General features: G+C 43.3%; 1 protein-coding gene across 5 annotated transcripts in view; it reads right to left on the minus strand.

Annotated features, from left to right (window-relative positions):
- Positions 1–974: 974 nt before the first annotated feature.
- Positions 975–19,993, minus strand: part of LOC147339695 (uncharacterized) — a 203,712-nt gene continuing 184,693 nt past the window's right edge. For 3 of the 5 annotated variants that reach the window (XR_015158364.1, XR_015158340.1, XM_086386183.1), the window contains one exon: positions 19,546–19,811. The gene's annotated coding sequence lies outside the window, so the exon portion shown is untranslated. Of the gene's footprint in view, positions 1,106–3,359; positions 3,497–19,545; positions 19,812–19,993 lie in introns of those variants that run through there. The other 2 variants (XR_015158341.1, XR_015158343.1) reach the window with 2 other exon arrangements.

Here is a 19,993-nt window from a genome sequence, read left to right on the forward strand (position 1 = left end):
CTTAGAAGCAACTACTCAGAGCTATCCGAGGTGCTGTCTCCTGGCCAGAGTCCTCATTTTGCCCCCAAATAAAACTTATTTCACAATTCTCACCTTGTGCATTTTTTGTGTGGCTGTGCTGGGTCTTGCTTCTTGCTGTGTGTGGGCTTTCTCTAGTCACGGTGCATGGAGACTGCTTTTGGTTGCAGGGTTCAGGCTTCTCATTTCGCTGGCTCTCCTTGTTGCAGAGCTCGGGCTCAATGGTGCACTGGCTTCAGTAGTCGGAGCCTGTGGGTTCAGGAGTTGCAGGTCCCAGCTCTAGAGCAGAGGCTCAGTAGTCATGGGGCCTGGGCTTAGTCGCTACGCAACATGTGGCATGCTTCCAGAAAAGGGATTCAACTGTGTCTCCTGCACTGGCCGGGGGATTCTCTACCACTGAGGCGCCTGGGAAGTCCCTGATTCGGTATCTTTATAAGCCGTGTTGTTGTTTAGTCACTATATTGTATCCAACCCTTGGGATTCCATGGACCGTAGCCCGCCAGGCTCCTCTGTCCATGGGATTCTCCAGGCGAGAATACTGGAGTGGGTTGCCACGCCCTCCTCCAGGGGATCTTCCCTACCCGGGGATCGAACCTGTGTCTCTTACCTCTCCTGCGTTGGCAGGTGGGTTCTTTACTGCTGACCCAGTAGGGAAGTCTCTGATTCTGTTTCTTTATAAGACGGCCGGCGAGTGAAAATCAGAGGCATTCCAGGAGCACAAGTGTGTCTGGCTAAGAAAGCTCTGAAAGCTGAGCTCAGTGTGATAGTGAAGCTAGAGAAACACTCCAGAGAAGTGGAGTGGCTTAGCAAATAAATAACATCTTTTGGAAAGTCTCCATGGTGATCAGGATGACGAAGAAGGCTCTGGACCTCACATTATCAGTCTCAAAAAAATGAAGTTTCGAGGAATGTGCAGTTGAAGAGTTCGAATGAGGATATATATATATATATATATATTTTTTTTACATTAAAATGTATTTATTTACGGGACGTCCCTGGTGGTCCAGTGGCTAAGATTTCTTCTTCCAGTGTACAGGATGTAGGTTTGATCCCTGGACGTGGAGCCAAGATTCCATATGCCTCTTGGCTGGAAAACCAAAACATAATATAAAAGCAATATTGTAACAAATTCAATAAACAATTTTTTTTTAATGATACACATAAAAATTTTTTCTTTACATTTATTTATGTACTTATATCAATACACATCAAATGTGTGTATAATGTATACTAGTATGAGTACACAAAATATATACAATACATACAATATATACAACTTATAGTATATAAGGAGTATCATAATAGTATAGTATAGTATACATATAGTATATATAGTATACATATAGTATAATTAAATTAATTAAAATAATGTGCTTCTATATTATATAAAATATATTATTTTTATTTAATATAAAATATGACCTATTCTATATTATATTACAATATATTACATATAAATAATATGTGGGTTAATATAACATGTGTTATATATTAAACACATATTGTTCAGTCACTCAGTTGTGTCTAACTCTTTGTGACCCCATGGACTGCAGCCCACCAGGTTCCTCTGTCCATGGGATTCTCCAGGCAACAGTACTGGAAGGGGTTGTCATTCCCTTGTCCAGGGGATCTTCCTGATCAAACAATTGGCTGCACCAATTCATATTCCCACCCACACTGTAGGAGGGTTCCTTTCTCTCCACACCCTCTCCAGCATTTATTGTGTGTAGACTTTTTGATGAGGGCCATTCTGACCAGTGTGAGGGGTCTCAAACCTGGGTCTCCTGCATCGGCAGAGAGATTCTTTACCATCTGAACCACCAGGGAAGCCCATCTATGAGATGATGTAGGAGCAAATATTCTTCACAATATAAAGTTTCACATATACTTGTAAAGGACTTTCCTGATGGCTCAGTTGGTAAAGAATCCGCCTGCAATGCATGAGACCCCAGTTCGATTCTGGTGTTGGGAAGATCCACTGGAGAAAGGAAAGGCTACCCACTCCAGGGTTCTGACCTGGAGAATGCCATGGAATGTATAGTCCATGGGGTCACAAACAGGACTGAATGACTTTCACATACTTGTAATGCAATATCACTCTGTTTCAAATTACTGACATGTCTCAGGAAAATAATCAGGGAAGATTTTTAGCTTTGAGGTGCTAATATAACATAGAATATCAATTAACTTCCAAGATTCATAAGCGTGTAGCGCACTTGTATTCACTTGTATATTCTATTATAATATGAAGCCGCTGTATAGCGTGGGTTTCCAGCATTTAATATGATCCCTTTAAAACACTCACACCCAGTCAAAAAATGGTCAGGAGACCTAAACAGACGTTTCTCCAAAGAAGACCTACAGATGGCTAACAGGCACTTGAAAAGATGCTCAACGTCACTAATTATTGCTATTGCTATTGCTAAGTCACTTCAGTCGTGTCCGACTCTGTGTGACCCCATAGATGGCAGCCCACCAGGCTTCCCCATCCCTGGGATTCTCCAGGCAAGAACACTGGAGTGGGTTGCCATTTCCTTCTCCAATGTATGAAAGTGAAAAGTGAAAGTAAAGTCACTCAATCGTGTCCAACCCTCAGCGACCCCATGGACTGCAGCCCACCAGGCTCCTCCATCCATGGGATTTTCCAGGCAAGAGTACTGGAGTGGGGTGCCATTGCCTTCTTTGTCACTAATTATTAGAGAAATGCAAAATATGCTGAAGGAACCACTCATACTGGTCAGAATGGCCCTCATCAAAATGTCTACACACAATAAATGCTGGAGAGGGTGTGGAGAGAAGGGAGCCCTCCTACAGTGTGGGTGGGAATGTGAATTGGTGCAGCCACTGTGGAGAACAATATGGGGGTTCCTTAAAAAATTAAAAATCGAGTTACCATGTGATCCAGCAATCATTATTCACTGACGTTCCTTTGCATAAGTGAACAGGTTAGTAAAATATTCAAGATTATGTCAATTGCAAATGCTCGTCTCTACCATCTTTTAAAAGAAAACAGAAAAGGATAAATCATACCAGAAATAGAGGGTATGTCATTAATACGATGAGAATACATTAATACGTCGATACAGTGTTGTCTTTGGATGGAAGCAGCGTGTTACATGCATGAGATAAGTTGCTGTCTCTAGAGTAGAAGTCAAGACACAGGTACCTTCGAGCCACCCCAGATCGCAATCAGAGATTAGAGAGCGTGGAGAATCGATAATTCCTAAGCCCACTGCCAGCAGATCTCAGAAAACAGTCTCTCTTCACCAAGCACAAATGCAGACTCAGATCCACACCCACTTCTTTCTCCCGAGTCCCTCCCAACCTTGCATTCACCTCACCGGTCTCTGTTGATCTATGAAGCATCACATCATACATTATTTTCTTCACTCCAAAGCCTGTGCAGTTTTCTGTCTGCCCAGAATAAAAAATAGGCTTGACTTACTGTCTAGATGTTCTTTAGACGGTGGCCCAGCTCCTACAAGAACAAAGAGAGAGTGTCACACATCACCATTTCCATTTTCACATGGGAGATTTGTTAAAATTAATGTTTGTTGCGATATAGTTGTATTACAATGGTGTGTTAGTTTCTGCTGTATGGCAAAATGAGCCAGCCATACACATACCACCCTCTTTTCTGGATTTCCTTCCCATTGAGGCCACCATGGAACATTGAGCAGCCTTCCCGTGGTGTACAATTCTCATTAGTCATCTATTTTATACAAAATACCTGTAGTGTAAATGCTATAATTCATCCCACCCTACCCCTCTTAGTCCCCCTGGTGTCCATGACTGTTCTTTCCATATGTGTCTCTATTTCCGCTTAGTAAAGAAGACCGTCTGTACCAATTTTTTCAGATTCCACATGTACGTGTTAATGTACGATATTGTTTTTCTCTGTCTGACTTCACTCTCTGTTACAGACTCTAGGTCCATCCATGGCTCTGTATATATGTATTTTTAAAAAATAATTTGGATAATAGTAGTCTTTTTGTTAATTGTAGGGTAACTGCTTTATCATGTTGTATTGCTTTCTGCAGTACAACATCGGGGATCAGCCATAAGCACATATATGTCCCCTCCTCCTTGAGCCTGCTGCCCGCCCCCACCACTCTATATATGTATTTTTATGATAAGGTGTCATGCCTTTGTCACCCTGTACGTGCATGCTAAGTCCCTTCAGTCATGTCGTACTCTTTGTGAGCCCATGGACTGTATCCCGCCAGGCTCCTCTGTCCATGGGATTTCCCAGGCAGGAATATGGGAGTGGGTTGCCATTTCCTTCTCCAGAGGATCTTCCTGACCCAGGCATCAAACCCAGGTCTCCTGCATTGCAGGCAGATTCCTTCCTGTTTGAGCCACAATGACTCCAATACGAGCAATTTTCCTGTTACCGTGAGCAGAATTTCTTGCCAATATGCTAGGTTGGCCAAAAAGTTTGTTTGTGATTTTATATACCATGGAAAACCCCAACAAGCTTTTTGGCCAACCCAATCCTTAGTTTTACAGATTTAGCACTTGAAGTCATTATTCTGAATTTGGAGCAAAGATAGGAACTAGATTAGAAAGTGTATATAATTAGTCATCCTTACTGCAAAGTTACCTTTAAATTAACTTGGAAAACATAAATATTATCTGATTTGACTCTGGCCACAGCTCACACCCTTCTGTCTTATTATTGGAAAAGACCCTGATACTGGGAAAGATTGAAGGCAGGAGGAGATGGGGATGACAGAGGATGAGATGGTTGGATGGCATCACTGACTCCATGGACATGAGTTTCAGTAGACTCTGGGAGTTGGTGATGGACAGGGAGGCCTGGTGTGCTATAGTCCATGGGGTCACAAAGAGTCGGACACGACTGAGCAACTGAACTGATTGGCTGCATTGGGTCTTAGTTGCTGCTACCCAGGGCTCAGTTGTCCCACGACATGTGGGATCTTAGCCCCCTGATCAGGGATTGAACCTGTGTCCCGTTCACTGGGGATTGCTAACCACTGCACTCCCTGGGAAGTCTCTATCCTTATGTTTTAAAGAGAAAATTTGTTTGCTGTCAGTGTCATTTAATGTTTTAGGGACCGTAATCGAGGTCCTGAGTTTAGTGCGTGTGCAGACTTGCCTGGTGGCTCGGACGGTAAAGAATCTGCCTGCAATGCGGGAGACCCGAGTTCAATCCCTGGGTTGGGAAGATTCCCTGGAGGAGGTCATGGCAACCCACTCCAATGGACAGAGGAGCCTGGTGGGCTACGGTCCACAGGGTCAAAAAGAGTTGGACGTGACTAAGCCACTGAGCAGGTAGGTACCTTCAGTCCATTGGCGAAGAGGTGTGGGGCAGGTAGACCAGAAGGACTTGAAGGCACGATGGTTAATTCTGCATTTGTGCGGTAATTTTGGAGATGTGTTCAGTTCAGTTCAGTTCAGTTCAGTTGCTCAGTCGTGTCCGACTCTTTGCAACCCCACGAATCGCAGCACACCAGGCCACCCTGTCCATCACCATATCCCGGAGTTCACTCAAACTCACGTCCATCGAGTCGGTGATGCCATCCAGCCATCTCATCCTCTGTCGTCCCCTTCTCCTCCTGCCCCCAATCCCTCCCAGCATCAGAGTCTTTTCCAAGGAGTCAACTCTTTGCATGAGGTGGCCAAAGTACTGGAGTTTCAGCTTTAGCATCAGTCCTTCCAAAGAATACCCAGGGCTGATCTCCTTTAGAATGGACTGGTTGGATCTCCTTGCAGTCTCAAGGGTCTTCTCCAACATCACGTGGTAAGGACGAAAAAAGGAGGGGTCGGGCTCCTGGAAGGTGGAGGTGACTCTGTGAATTGCCAGGCTTTGGGGATGGAGGAGAATGTGAGCACTGACGATGGAAACATGGCCGTGTTCTCATCAAGTAATAAAGGAGCTGTCATCGTTAATAGACGCCGGCAAGGGTTGGTCTCTCAAGCAGAATCAGTAAGAAAAGTGCATGATGGCTTGTCCGGGACTAATGAAGCTGAGAGACTGAAGCTACTCCATCATCCCGTTTTCCCAGTACACCTGGCTTCTCTTGATTAAAAAGGCATTTATCTAATGATCCATTGCGAACCATTACCAGAAACGGAGAATGGTGCCGTTATTGAGGGAGAGAGAAATTGAAAGGCCTTTGAGGAAGGAATCTTTCCTCGCTGTAATAAACCCCGAGAAAGCATTGATCTTTAAAGGAAAAATTGTTGGTTTTGCAGTTGGTGCCGAGCTGTCGAGATCAGTTACGGAGAGAATTATTTAGCCGGATTGCCAGCACTCTGTGCTCACAAAGTCAAGACATTTCTATTTCTTTTATCAAGTGATTTTTTATACAAAAGAGCACTTCCATGATTGGGATAATGCTGAAAGAAAATTCCATTTTATTAAAAAAAAAAGGTGCTAGGATTACTATGAGAGAATCTATTACACAATTGGTACCTTATTCTAGAATATGACAGTGTGTCTGATGAAAATGGCTGGTTGTGGCTGTAAAAATGACCTTGCTGTTTTCAACAAGCACTGCGGGGAGGACACAGATTCTACACCCAGGACTAGTTCATGATATTCCAGGTTGTTACTGGATGATTAAATAGTTCTCTGAAAAATAAGCCCCAAAAGCCCTTGTGGTAACTCGTACACTTAACCGAAAAAGGTAGAGAGAAGTTTGGAAATAGGAGAAAGCGGCAGAATTAGACATCTGGAATTAGGTTTGTCGTTCAGTTGCTTAGTCACGTCCGACTCTTTGCGACCCCATGGCTTGCAGCACACCAGGCCTCCCTGTCCATCACCAACTCCCGGAGCTTGCTCAAACTCATGTCCATTGAGTCGGTGATGCCATCCAGCCATCTCATCCTCTGTCGTCCCCTTCTCCTCCTGCCCTCAATCTTTCGCAGCATCAGGGTCTTTTCAAATGAGTCAGCTCTTTGCATCAGATGGCCAAAGTACTGGGGCTTCAGCATCAGTCCTTCCAATGCATATTCAGGACTGAGTTCCTTTAGGATTAATGGGGTTGACCTCCTTGCAGTGCAAGGGACTCTCAAGAGTCTTCTCCAACACCACAGTTCAAAAGCATCAATTCTTCGGTGCTCACCTTTCTTTATAGTCCAACTCTCACATCCGTACATGACTACTGGAAAAACCACAGCTTTGACTGTATGGACCTTTGTTGGCAAAGTAATGTTTCTGCTTTTTAATATGCTGTCTATGTTTATCATAGCTTTTCACCCAAGGAGCAAGTGTCTTTAATTTTCATGGTGGCAATCATCGTCTGCAGTGATTTTGGAGCCCGAGAAAATAAAGTCTGTCACTGTTTCAACTTTTCTGCCTTGTATTTGCCTTGAAGTGATGGGACCAGGATGTGATGTGAGAGTTGGACCATAAAGAAAGCTGAGGGCCAAGGAATTTATGTTTTTGAACTGTGTTGTTGGAGAAGACTCTAGAGAGTCCCTTGGACTGCAAGGAGATCAAACCTGTCCATCCTAAAGGAGATCAGTCCTGAATATTCATTAGAAGGACTGATGCTGAAGCTGAAACTCCAATATTTGGCCACCTGAGGTGAAGAGCTGACTCACTGGAAAAGAGCCTGATGCTGGGAAAGATTGAAGGCAGGAGGAGAAGGGGACGACAGAGGACGAGATGGTTGGATGGCATCACTGACTTGATGGACATGAATTTGAGTAAAGTCCGGGAGTTGGTGATGGACAGGGAGGCCTAGTGTGCTGCACTCCATGGGGTCACAAAGAGTTGGGCATGACTGAGCAACTGAACTGAACTGAACTGATGGGACCAGATGCCATGATCTTCATTTTTTTAATGCTGAGATTCCAAGCCAACTTTTTTACTCTCTTTCACCTTTATCAAGAGGCTCTTTAGTTCCTCTTCACTTTCTGCCATTAGAGTGGTATCATTTGCCTATCTGAGGAATTAGGTTACAAACTTTAAAATGTATTTTTGTCCGGGTATCTGTTGCTTCATTCTTAATACTCTTTCAAAGTATTAGAAACCACACAAGCCTGCTACAATGTATGCAGACATGTAGCAACTGTGAGCTTTAAGCATGTGTCACTAGATCAGGTCAACATAAGGAATATCTGTTTGCATTGTGTACACTTGTCTTTCTGGAAATTGGATACGTGGTTTTATTTAGCAGTGATATTTCTTCTAGCATCTCTACTGGGACTGTTCATTGTATGTATTTAAAACAGGCTAAGCACAGTCAATAACCTTAGACATGGAGATGACACCACCCTTATGGCACAAAGTGAAGAGCAACTAAAAAGCCTCTTGATGAAAAGTGAAAGATGAGAGTGAAAACGTTGGCTTAAAGCTCAACATTCAGAAAACGAAGATCATGGCATCTTGGTCCCATCACTTCATGGGAAATAGATGGGGAAACAGCGGAAACAGTGTCAGACATTTTTTTTGGGGGGGCTCCAAAATCACTGCAGATGGTGATTGCAGCCATGAAATTAAAAGACGCTTACTCCTTGGACGGAAAGTTATGACCAACCTAGATAGCATATTCAAAAGCAGAGACATTACTTTGCCAACAAAGGTCTGTCTAGTCAAGGCTATGGTTTTTCCAGTGGTCATGTATGGATGTGAGAGTTGGACTGTGAAGAAAGCTGAGTGCCGAAGAATTGATGCTTTTGAACTGTGGTGTTGGAGAAGACTCTTGAGAGCCCCTTGGACTGCAAGGAGATCCAACCAGTCTATCCTAAAGAGAATCAGTCCTGAATATTATTGGAAGGACTGATGCTGAAGCTGAAACTCCAATACTCTGGCTACCTGATGGGAAGAACTGAGTCACTGGAAAAGACCCAGATACTGGGAAAGATTGAAGGTGGGAGGAGAAGGGGATGACAGAGGATGAGATGGCTGGATGGCATCACTGACTTGATGGACATGAGTCTGAGTGAACTCCGGGAGTTGGTGATGGACAGGGAGGCCTGGCGTGCTGCGATTCCTGGGGTCGCAAAGAGTCGAACACGACTGAGCGGCTGAACTGAACTGAACTGAAGTGCTGTGCTTGGTGAAAGAAGCCCACCACACAAGACACAGCGTGTTTAATTTTATGTGGAATGCGTTATGTACACATGAGAACACATGGAGACAGAAAATAGGTTAGTGATTGCTGTCTGGGAGAGGGGGTATAGAGGAGGCGGGGGGCTGTTAATGGATAAAAAATGTCTTTTTAGGGTGAAGAAAATATTCTGGGATAGAAGGTGGTGACGTTTGCAGATACTAAATATACCAAAAACCACTGAACTGCAAACATTTTCAAGAATGCATTTAAAAAATTGTATTTTATGGAAACATGGTTGATTTACAATGTGTTAACTTCTGCTCTCAAGCAAATTGAGTCGATTATACATGTGTATTAATACCTATATATCTGCAGTTTTCATAGTTTTACATTGTAGTTTATCACAGGATATTGGGTATAGTTCCCTATGCTCTTGGTAGGACCTCGTTTATTCACTGCATATATGATAGTTTGCGCCAGCTACCTCCAAACTCCTAGTCCATTCCTCCCCCAGTCTCCTTCCGCTTGCCAACCACAAGCCTGTTCTCTGAGCCCTGGTTTCTGTCATAGGTTCTCCAGGCAAGAGTACTGGAGTGGGGTGCCACTGCCTTCTCCGATAGGTAAGTCCAGTTGTATTATCCTGTTTGATGATGCATGTACGTGATATCGTATGGCATTGGTCTTTTGTCTTCATTTAGTGTGATAATCTCCAGGAACATGCATGTTGCTTCAAATGGTATTATTTCATTCTTTTTTTTTTATGGCTGAGGAATATTCCGTTGGGCTTCCCTGGTAGCTCAGCTGGTCAAGAATCCGCCTGCAATGCAATACACTATTCCATTGTATATATGGACCACATCTTGTTTATTCATTCTACTGTTGATGGATCCTTGGGTTGCTTTCATGTTACCTACTGTGAACAGTAAGACTGTCTTTCATGACACGTGAATTGCATCTGAACAAAAGCTGGTAAAAACACGAAGCGTTTTTATCTAGTGCCAAAGCTGAGGACAGTGTCTGCATGTTGTGATGGCTCCATCTGCAAGTGGAAGTGAACAGTAGTGCTCAGTCCCTCAGGCATGTCCAACTCTGTGTGACCCCATGGACTGTAGCCCACCAGCCTTCTGTGTCCATGGGATTCTCCAGGTAGGAATACTGGAGGGGGTTGCTACTTCCTTCGCCAGGGGATCTTCCCAACCATGGGATCGAACCCACCTTTTGTGTCTCCTGTATGGGCAGGTGGATTCTTTACCACTAGGGGCACTTGGGAAGGCCTGAAGCTTTCAAAACCCAACCTTCTTGGTTTCGGTCCTCCATGTATGGTCTTTGAATCAGTGCCATCGGAATTTTGTCGGGGGTGAATTTCACGGCTGTATCTCAGCTCCTGAATCAGAACCTTCAGTTTGGCAAGACTGCAAAGGGATGGTCTGCACATTCATATTTATGGTTAGAAAGAAATGGACTCAATGGACATGAGCAAACTCCAGGAGATGGTGAAGGACAGAGGAGCCTGGTGTGTACAGTCCATGGGGTCCCAAAGAGTCACACACGACTTAGTGACTGAACAAGAAGAGCAGCAGTGGATAAGCCTCTGAGCTTCCAGTGCAGGGGGTGAGACTTTGATATCTGGTTGGGGAAGATCCCACATGAAGACGATACATGGGCCCCCCAGGCGGCTTGGTGGTAATGAATCCTCCTGCCACGCAAGAGACGTGGGTTCGTTCTCCAGGTTGGGAAGATCTCCTAGAGAAGGGCATGGCAACCCACTCCAGTATTCTTGTCTGGAGAATCCTCATGGACAGAGGAGCCTGGCAGGGCTACAGTCTATGGGGTCGCAGAGAGTCAGACATGACTGAGCGATTTTCACTCTTCACTTCAGGGAACTAACAACCGATGAGCCATTAAAAAAAAATGCATCTAAACAAACAAACAAACACAATTTTGAGCAAACTATTTAAAAGAACTACCCCTCAAAGAATTCCAATATATCCTGAATACAGACTCTTTGTGACCCCATGAGCTGCAGCCCGCCAGGCTCCTCTGTTGATGGGATCCTCCAGGCAAGAATACCTGAGTGGGTTGCCGTTCCCTTCTCCAGGGGATCTTCCCGACCCAGAGTTTGAACCCGGGTCTCCTGCATCGGCAGGCAGATTCTTTGTCATTGAGCCACCAGGGAAGCCCTCATTTAGGGGCTATAAATGTGCGACTGTGGACTTGGAGGTAAATAATCTTAGGACATGTTAGTGGTTTCTGTCTTGGCGGTGTGTGTATGAATTTGACAAATTTCAGTATTTATGAGTTGCTGTATTCTGTGGAATGCAGATAATGCCCAAGGCCCTTCTTCATTCCAAAGGGGTTTTGATCAAAGAAATGGAGTGTGTAAAAACGTTGCATAAATTCTAGCATGAGCTGAAGAGGACTGGTGTTTTGTTAACAAGACTACTTCAAAGTGAATTGCACCTTTCTGGGAAACACTTCAGACAATGATACTGTGATCATTTGGCAACTGTTTCTGGTCTTTCTTGCTAAAAGCAGGCTTGGACACAGACTCTTGTTTCTTTATGTGTGTTAATTTGCATTATGAAGCATTGTCTTAAAATGTTATTTTCTCTAAAGCTGATCAGCCTCATCTTTCATGGTGTTTACATACCGCCTGGCAGTCAACTTTCCACGGATGGGCTTTGCCAAAGGGAAAAACGATTTCAATAGAATTTTACAATCTTCTTGTTGTATACTTTTTGGACAATTTTTGAGTCTTAGTGTTTCAAAATAGTTACAACATCACCCCCTTTTCTTAAAGCTTGGTTGAACAGTTCACTCAGACATTTGTCACCACATGTTCAAATTCCTTCATTCTAACTTTTTGTGCTGCTACTATTAACTCATTTTACCCTATCTTTTTGAGTTGCTAACTGGTTTTATTAAAGAAGTCTTACATGTATTACATTTATAAACTCGTGTTTAGTTGTTCAGTCGTGTCCAACTCTTTGCGACCCCATAGACTGTAGCCCACCAGGCTCCTCTGTCCATGGGATTCTCCAGGCAAGAACACTGGAGTGGGTTGTCATGCTCTCCTCCAGATAAACTCTTTAATTTCTCTTTAAGCTATCTTTTATTGAGAACCTATTGTAGAGCACAGGGAACTCTACTTAATGCTTTGTGGTGACTTAAATGGGAGGGCAATCCAAAAAAGAGGGGATCTATACATGCATATAGCTGATTGATTTTGCTGTTCAGTAGAAACTAACACAGTATAAAGCAACCATACTTCAGTAAAAAATAAACACAAAATTAAAAGTAGCTGAATCTTCAAAAAATTATCTTTAATTGAAGTACAGTTGATGTACAATATTATATACATTTTAAGTAAACAGTATAGTGTCTCAAAATTTTCAAAGGTTGTGCCCCATTTGTAGATATACAAAGTAATGGCTATACAATATATACAATATTGTATATCAATGGCACCCCACTCCAGTACTCTTGCCTGGAAAATCCCATGGACGGAGGAGCCTGGTGGGCTGCAGTTCATGGGGTCACAAAGAGTTGGCCACGACTGAGCGACTTCACTTTCACTTTTCACTTTCATGCATTGGAGAAGGAAATGGCAACCCACTCCAGTGTTCTTGCCTGGAGAATCCCAGGGACGGGGGAGCCTGGCGGGCTGCCGTCTACGGGGTCGCACAGAGTCGGACACGACTGAAACGACTTAGCAGCAGCAGCAGCAGCATAGATATATATATATATACACACACAATATATACAGTGCTGGCTGTATAATATATACAATATTGAATATATTATATATATATAATATTGACTATATAGTATATATAAAACAATATACCTTTGTAAGTTATTTTATATCTACTAGTCTGTGCGTCTTAATGCTGTAAATTCTTCTATTTTTTGAGAAGCTGCACTTTACCTATTCTGAACAGAACCCCATATTCACGATGCATGAAAATACTGAGAAAGCACAAATGCTCTGAACGATAAACAATGTGGTTTTACATACTATGTGGTGATGTGAGCAGTGGTTTCATTCAGTCATGATGGCAGAAATACTTTGTAGCAGGCTCTGTAGTTTATGTTCCATCAGTTGGTAAAGAATCTGCCCTCAATGCAGGAGACCAGGGTTCGATCCCTGGGTTGGGAAGATGCCCTGGAGAAGGAAATGGCAACCTACTCCAGGATTCTTGCCTGGAGAACCTCATGGACAGAGGAGCCTGGCAGGCTACAGCTCATGGGGTTGCAGAGAGTCGGAACATGACTGAGTGACTAACACTTCACTTCATATTTGTGTGTTTTTTTTTTTTTAAATCTAAATTTACAGGTATATACCCCAGAATGGAACTACAGGGTTATATGGCAGCTGTATTTTCAGTTTTTTAAGGAAACTGCATTGCTCTCGTTGAGTCACCAAGTCGTGTCCGACTCTCTTTGACCCCATGGACTGCAGCATGCCAGGCTTCCCTGTCCTTCACCTGCTTCTGGAGTCTGCTCAAACTCCTGTCCATTGAGGAACTGACATAACTGTTCTCCATAGTGACAGCACCAGTTTCTATCCCCATCAACAGTTTAGGAGGGTCCCTTTTTTTCCCCACACTCTCTTTGGCATTGGTTTGTGGACTTGTTGATGATGGCCCTTCTGACTGGTGTGAGGTGGGACCTCAGGGTAGTTTTGCTCTGCATTTCTCTAATAATGAGTGATCTTGAGCATCTTTTCATGTGCCTATTGGCCATCTGTACGTCTTGTTTGGAGAAATGTATATTTATTGGTTCTGCTCATTTAAAAATATTTTTTTAAAGGATAATTTCAATAAAAAATTTGAAAATTTTCAAATTTCATTTGAAAAGATTCTGATGCTGAGAAAGACTGAAGGTGGGAGAAGGGGACGACAGAGGATGAGATGGCTGGATGGCATCACCAACTCGATGGACATGAGTTTGGGTAAACTCTGGGACTTGGTGATGGACAGGAAGGCCTGGCGTGCTGCCATCCATGGGGTCACAAAGAGTCAGACAGGACTGAGCAACTGAACTAAAGAATAATTGCTTTACAGAATTTTGCTGTTTTCTGTCAAACCTCAGCATGAATCAGCCATAGGTATACATATGTCCCTTCCCTCTTGAATCTCCCTCCCACCTCCCTCCCTATCCTACCCCTCTAGGTTGACACAGAGCCCCTGTTTGGGTTTCCTGAGCCAAACAACACATTCCTGTTGGCTCTCTATTTTACATATGGTGATGGAAGTTTCCATGTTACTCTTTCCATACGCCTCAGCCTCTCCTCCCCTCTCTCCATGGCCATAAATCTGTTCTCTATGTCTGTTTCTCCATTTGCTGCCCTGCAAAAAAATTATTTGGTGCCATCTTTCTAGATTCTGTATGTATGTGTTAGAATATGGTATTTTTCTTTCTCTTTCTGACTCACTTCACTCTGTATAATAGGCTCCAGGTTCATTCATCTCATTAGAACAGACTCAAATGCGTTCCGTTTTTTTATGGCTGAGTAATATTCCATTGTGTATATGTACCACAAGTTCTTTATCCATTCATCTGTTGACGGACATTATCTTAAAACTGGGTTGTTTCTTTTAATGTAGAGTTGTAGGAATTGGGTATATACATTGGATATTAACCCCTTACTGGTTACAACATTTGTAAATAGACAACCTGTGATATCGGTTGTCTTTTCATTCAGTGGATGGTTTCCTGTGCTGTGCAAAAGCTTTTAAAATGCAAATTTGAAAAGACACCTAACAAGTAATATGGTGCTAGTGGTAAAGAAGCTGCCTGCCAAAGCAGGAGATGTGGGTGGTTCCATCCCTATGACGGGAAGATCCTCTGGAGAAGGAAATGACAACCCACTCCAGTATTCTTGCCTGGAGAATCCCGTGGACAGAGGAGCCTGGCGGGCTACAGTCCATGAGGTCACACAGAGTCTGACACAGCTGAGCAACTGAGCACAGCACAGCTTGTGGGGTCTTAAGTTCGCTGACCAGGGATCGAACCCATGACTCCACCGCCAGATAGCCAGTTGAGCTCCTCCGTTGTCCTTGAGGAGCACGGATGACTGCAGGAGTCCTATATGGTCTACTGTTGCTGCCTTTTGTCTGGTGTTGGTAGATATACTCAATATTTCCTAAGAGGACAACTGCCTGTCTGTGGCTTTGCCCCTTGTCACAAGACCTCACGCATGCTGCTCATACAGACTCAGCGTGGGTTGCACCGTGGATGGTGGTGAGACCAAGGTGCCAGTCACCTTCGAGAGGCTGGACGCCCCTCGGATGTGACGTCTGATTTTGGTGGTACCTCACGTGCAGTCAGACGTGAGCCCCTGACATCCAGTCTGTGTCTTACAAGTCACGTCACTGGATCCTCCTCTGTCTCTTAATTCCTCTGCCTTTGATCTAACATTTACAAATTCTGTCTGAGAGCCCCATCTTGCTGATGACCATACACAGCCACATGTGGAATGAATTAAGGATGTTCAACAAGGCCACGCACAGAGAAGCTGTCAAAGCCAGCTCTGATTTTGAAATGTGTTTAATAGTCATAGTCTGATTTTGGTCAGTTCGTGTTAAACATTACAGAGTATAGTGTGGTCATAGCTTTTACTTAAAAACATTCATCAGCAGATGAATGGATAAGAAAGCTATGGTACATATACACAATGGAGTATTACTCAGCCATTAAAAAGAATACATTTGAATCAGTTCTAATGAGATAGATGAAACTGGAGCCTATTATACAGAGTGAAGTAAGCCAGAAGGAAAAACATAAATACAGTATACTAATGCATATATATGGAATTTAGAAAGATGGTAACAATAACCTGGTGTACGAGACAGCAAAAGAGACACTGATGTATAGAACAGTCTTATGGACTCTGTGGGAGAGGGAGAGGGTGGGAAGATTTGGGAGAGTGACATTGAAACATGTAGAATATCATGTAAGAAACGAGTTGCCAGTCCAGGTTTGATGCGCGATGCTGGATGCTTGGGGCTGGTGCACTGGGACGACCCAGAGGGATGGTGTGGGGAGGGAGGAGGGAGGAGGGTTCAGGATGGGGAACACATGTATGCCTGTGGCGGATTCATTTTGATATTTGGCAAAACTAATACAATTATGTAAAGTTTAAAAATAAAATAAAATTAAAAAAAAAAAAACATGGGTATATTGTTGAGTTGTTGTTATTGTTCAGTTACTTAGTCATGTCCGATTCTTTGCGATCCCATGGACTGTAGCCCCGCCAGGCTCCTCTGTCCACAGGATTCTCCCAGCAAGAATGCTGGAGTGGGTTGCCATTTCCTTCTCCAGGGGATCTGTCCAACCCAGGGATTGAACCCAGGTCTCCTGCATAGGCTGGCGGGTTCTTTTCCCCTGAGCCATAAAGGAAATCCCCTTAGATACTCTGGACATCTGCAAAAAGACAGACGAGATTGGATTAAATATATTGCAAACCGCTAGCAATTTTTCCTGTTGTCTTTAATATTCTGGCATATGAAAATGTCATTTTTCTTTTTTAAATTCTAATAAAGTCTGTCCCTCACAACATTCAAAAACTCTAATGTAAGAGAGGAATCAAGACAGTGACACACGCATGTGGCATTCACCTCCCACAAACACGTCAAAAATACCTGGATTATTCCATCCTGGAGACAGTGAAGGACAGGGAAGCCTGGTGTGCTGCAGTCCATGGGGTCGCAGTCAGACACAACAGAGCGACTGAACAACAGCAGTGCTGATATACGAGGATCCATGAGATGAAAAGACAACCCACAGGAGACTTTCAGCTCATGGAGTGCGGAATTCATCTCAAGGGCTTGGTGACCTGAATGCCTGCCGTGAGTTCACGTGAACTGCTGACCCAGGAGACTCGGATGACCGCTCCCTTGTCCGCCTACACCCGGCCTCTTGGCTTTTTCTATTTCTGGTTTACAGGGAGATGGAAGAGCTCCAGGGACACTGTGCACCACCTGAGCTACCTACAGGTAAGTGATGACAAGTGATGCCCCAAAAGCCTACATCTCACCAAGGACCTCTTCATCTGCTGGGTCAACCAAGTCCGCCAGATAAATCTCTCAATGTCCCTCCCAGTTTATTTTTCTTTTTTAATAAAACAAAACCTACTCTTAGACTCTCTTTAAAAGAACAACAAAATCAAACGCTTTACTAGAAAATGCAAGGGCATGCATTTTTAGACAATGGAAGGAATGGATATGCCCAAAGATGGTCATTCTGATTTTTTTTCTACATTTACCTTTGATTCAGAGTTTATCTACTAGCATATTTATTGGCTTGGCCAAAGAGTTCATTTGTGTTTTTCATATGGAAAAATGCAGACTATTTGGCCAACCCAGTACTATAAAAAGGGCTTTCCATGTGGCTCAGTGGTAAAGCATTAGCCTGCCAATGCAGAAGACACAAGAGACATGGGTTCTATCCTGGGATTTGGAATATCCCCTGGGGGAGGAAGTGGCAACCCACTCCAGTACTCTTGCCTAGAGAATCCTGTGGATAGAGGAGTCTGGCGGGCTACAGTCCATGGCATTGCAGAGTCAGACATCACTGAGCAACTAAGCATGAAATACTATAAATAAATACTCTCTGGCACCAGTGTGGAAAATTCCACCGATAGAATTTTCCTAGTGCAAAAAGATTATAAACTACTTCTGCAATTGTAATAAAATTTCGGAGGGTACGTTTTGACCAGAATCAATGGTCATGTAAAAATGTACAATCAGTTCATTATATTACAATTTAGCTTTAAAAAAAACCAAATAAAATCCCAAGTTTCACGTCAGGCTTTAGGTTTCATGCTCAAAATAAAGGTCGTTGTATAGTATTTGTGATACTGTTTCGAGCCACAGGTATAAATCACAGGCTTGTCAAGAAGGAGCCACATCTATGATTAAGGTAGGAAAAAAAAAATGCCATTAAAAGTTCAAGACCGTCTCAAATGAGATTCCTGACAGAAGATTTTCTAGAAGTCAGTTAAATTTTATTGGCTCTATTATCATCTTTATAGTAGCTGGGAAACCTCTCGAGAAGTGAATTTAAAGTTGATTCTTTTGCTTGTAATAAAAAATAAAGAACTTCCTATTTTACCTAAGGGGATGTCTTCAAAATGACTTTTAAAGTAAGAATCATAAAAGTAAGGAAAAAGAAAACCCAGGGAGGTTGTCTACATCATTTTTCTTTTTCAGAAGGAATACTATCATTAATGCTCTTTAATAAACTTGGGACCTGTCAGTCGCTCAGAGGTTTTTCCTGGAGACATGGGTAGGTTTGTTACCTAATGAGGAAATGTTAGTTGCTCAGTCGTGTCCGACTCTCTGTGACCCCGTGGATTGTAACCATCCCCAGGCTCCTCTGTCCATGGGATTTTCCAGGTGAGAATACTGGAGTGGGTTGCCATTCCCTTCTCCAGGGGATCTTCCCAGTCCAGGCATCAAACCTGGGTTTCGTGCATTGCAGGCAGATTCTTTCCCATCAGAGCCACCAAGGGAGCCCAGTGTCTCTGGGGAGAAAACGCCCCCATTTAAATCTACATTGAGTGAGCGGCAAGTCTGCTGATACGTAGAAAGACCTTTCTCCACTGTTCCTGCCTGCACACGCTGCTGCTCCAAACCCCATAACCTTCTTCTCCCTGAAGGGAGCTCACGGGTGGCCATTCACACAGGCCTGATCTAGGCCCAAAGCCCCGGGATTCATGGTCTCCGCCGTGTCAGGGCTGACATGGAAACGCGGATGCTAACTTTTCATTTCCAGGTTCGGAGCTGGAGCTGTGTGGCTAAACTGATTTCTGACTATTCGTGGCCTCGTCTCTGGCTGACAGAGAAGGCTGCATTTTGTGGGGTTCCCCACTCCCCATCTCTCCTTGTGCCCCAAGAAATGGATGAGTGCGTTTGTCTCTTGAATGCTTTACAACCATGGGCTGCTTCAAGTCTCCTTGCATACAATTTCCCTGAATATGATTTTTCCCCCCTCCCCTCTGCAAGTTATGTTGTCATTTTCTTTTTAACAGTTAGGCAATAGGCAGTGGTTTCTAGAGAGTAAAAACTTATTTGGGGTTATCAATGAGTAGCGGATATGACTTGATGGCTTTTTTTCCCCTCTCTTCTAGGAATTTGTGAAATTAGCATTTCTGGCTCAAATGTTCAAGGCTGAAGACAGATGTCAACAGTCCTTGAACTTGCCCGGGGTCTACACCATTAGCGTCGTGGGGTGAGAGTGGGTTGGTTCGCCAAGGCCTCTGCACAGAACACGTTCTGTCCAAGTGTGTCTCTCTCTTCGGCCTTTTCATTCACTGCACATTGTTGACCCTGAGCTTACACGGCCTCATTTCTGGTTTTCTTCTCCTTTATTCTTGTGTGCATGAACACAGTGGGTCCAGAGATCTTGCGTACTTGCCTATTCAAGTATGGAAACTCGCTAATAGTGCATACACAACAGATGCATCTTGTTTGGATAAAAGAAAAACATATATATACCATTCTCCATATTTATTATACTCAAAAATGATATATTTTATACATACTGTACTATTTAATACAGAGTAAACAACTTGATTAGGTAGGTTGATAATAAATAATACATGTTGTTTATTACTTTATTTTGAATTGTCATATACACACAGGAGACAAAAAATAAGACAACGTAGGGACTTCCCTGGTGATCCAGTAATTAAGACTTCAGCTTCCAATGCAGAGGGTGCAGGTGTGATGCCTGGTCAGGGAGGTAAGATCCCCCCATGCTCTGTGGCCAAAACGAAAAAAACCCAGAAGCAATATTGTAACAAGTTCAATGAAGACTTTGATTAAAAAAAAAAAAACAGTTAAAAAAAATAAGTGTGTTAAGAGCACAAGGGGCAGTAATAAATAGGAAATACACACAGTACTAGTTTCAAAACGAATTATGTTAGGAATATTCTTAACCTC

This window comes from Bos grunniens, chromosome X, assembly GCF_055505025.1.
Source record: "Bos grunniens cultivar Pamir isolate PY7600 chromosome X, Bosgru_T2T1.0, whole genome shotgun sequence".
Lineage (NCBI taxonomy): Eukaryota > Metazoa > Chordata > Mammalia > Artiodactyla > Bovidae > Bos > Bos grunniens.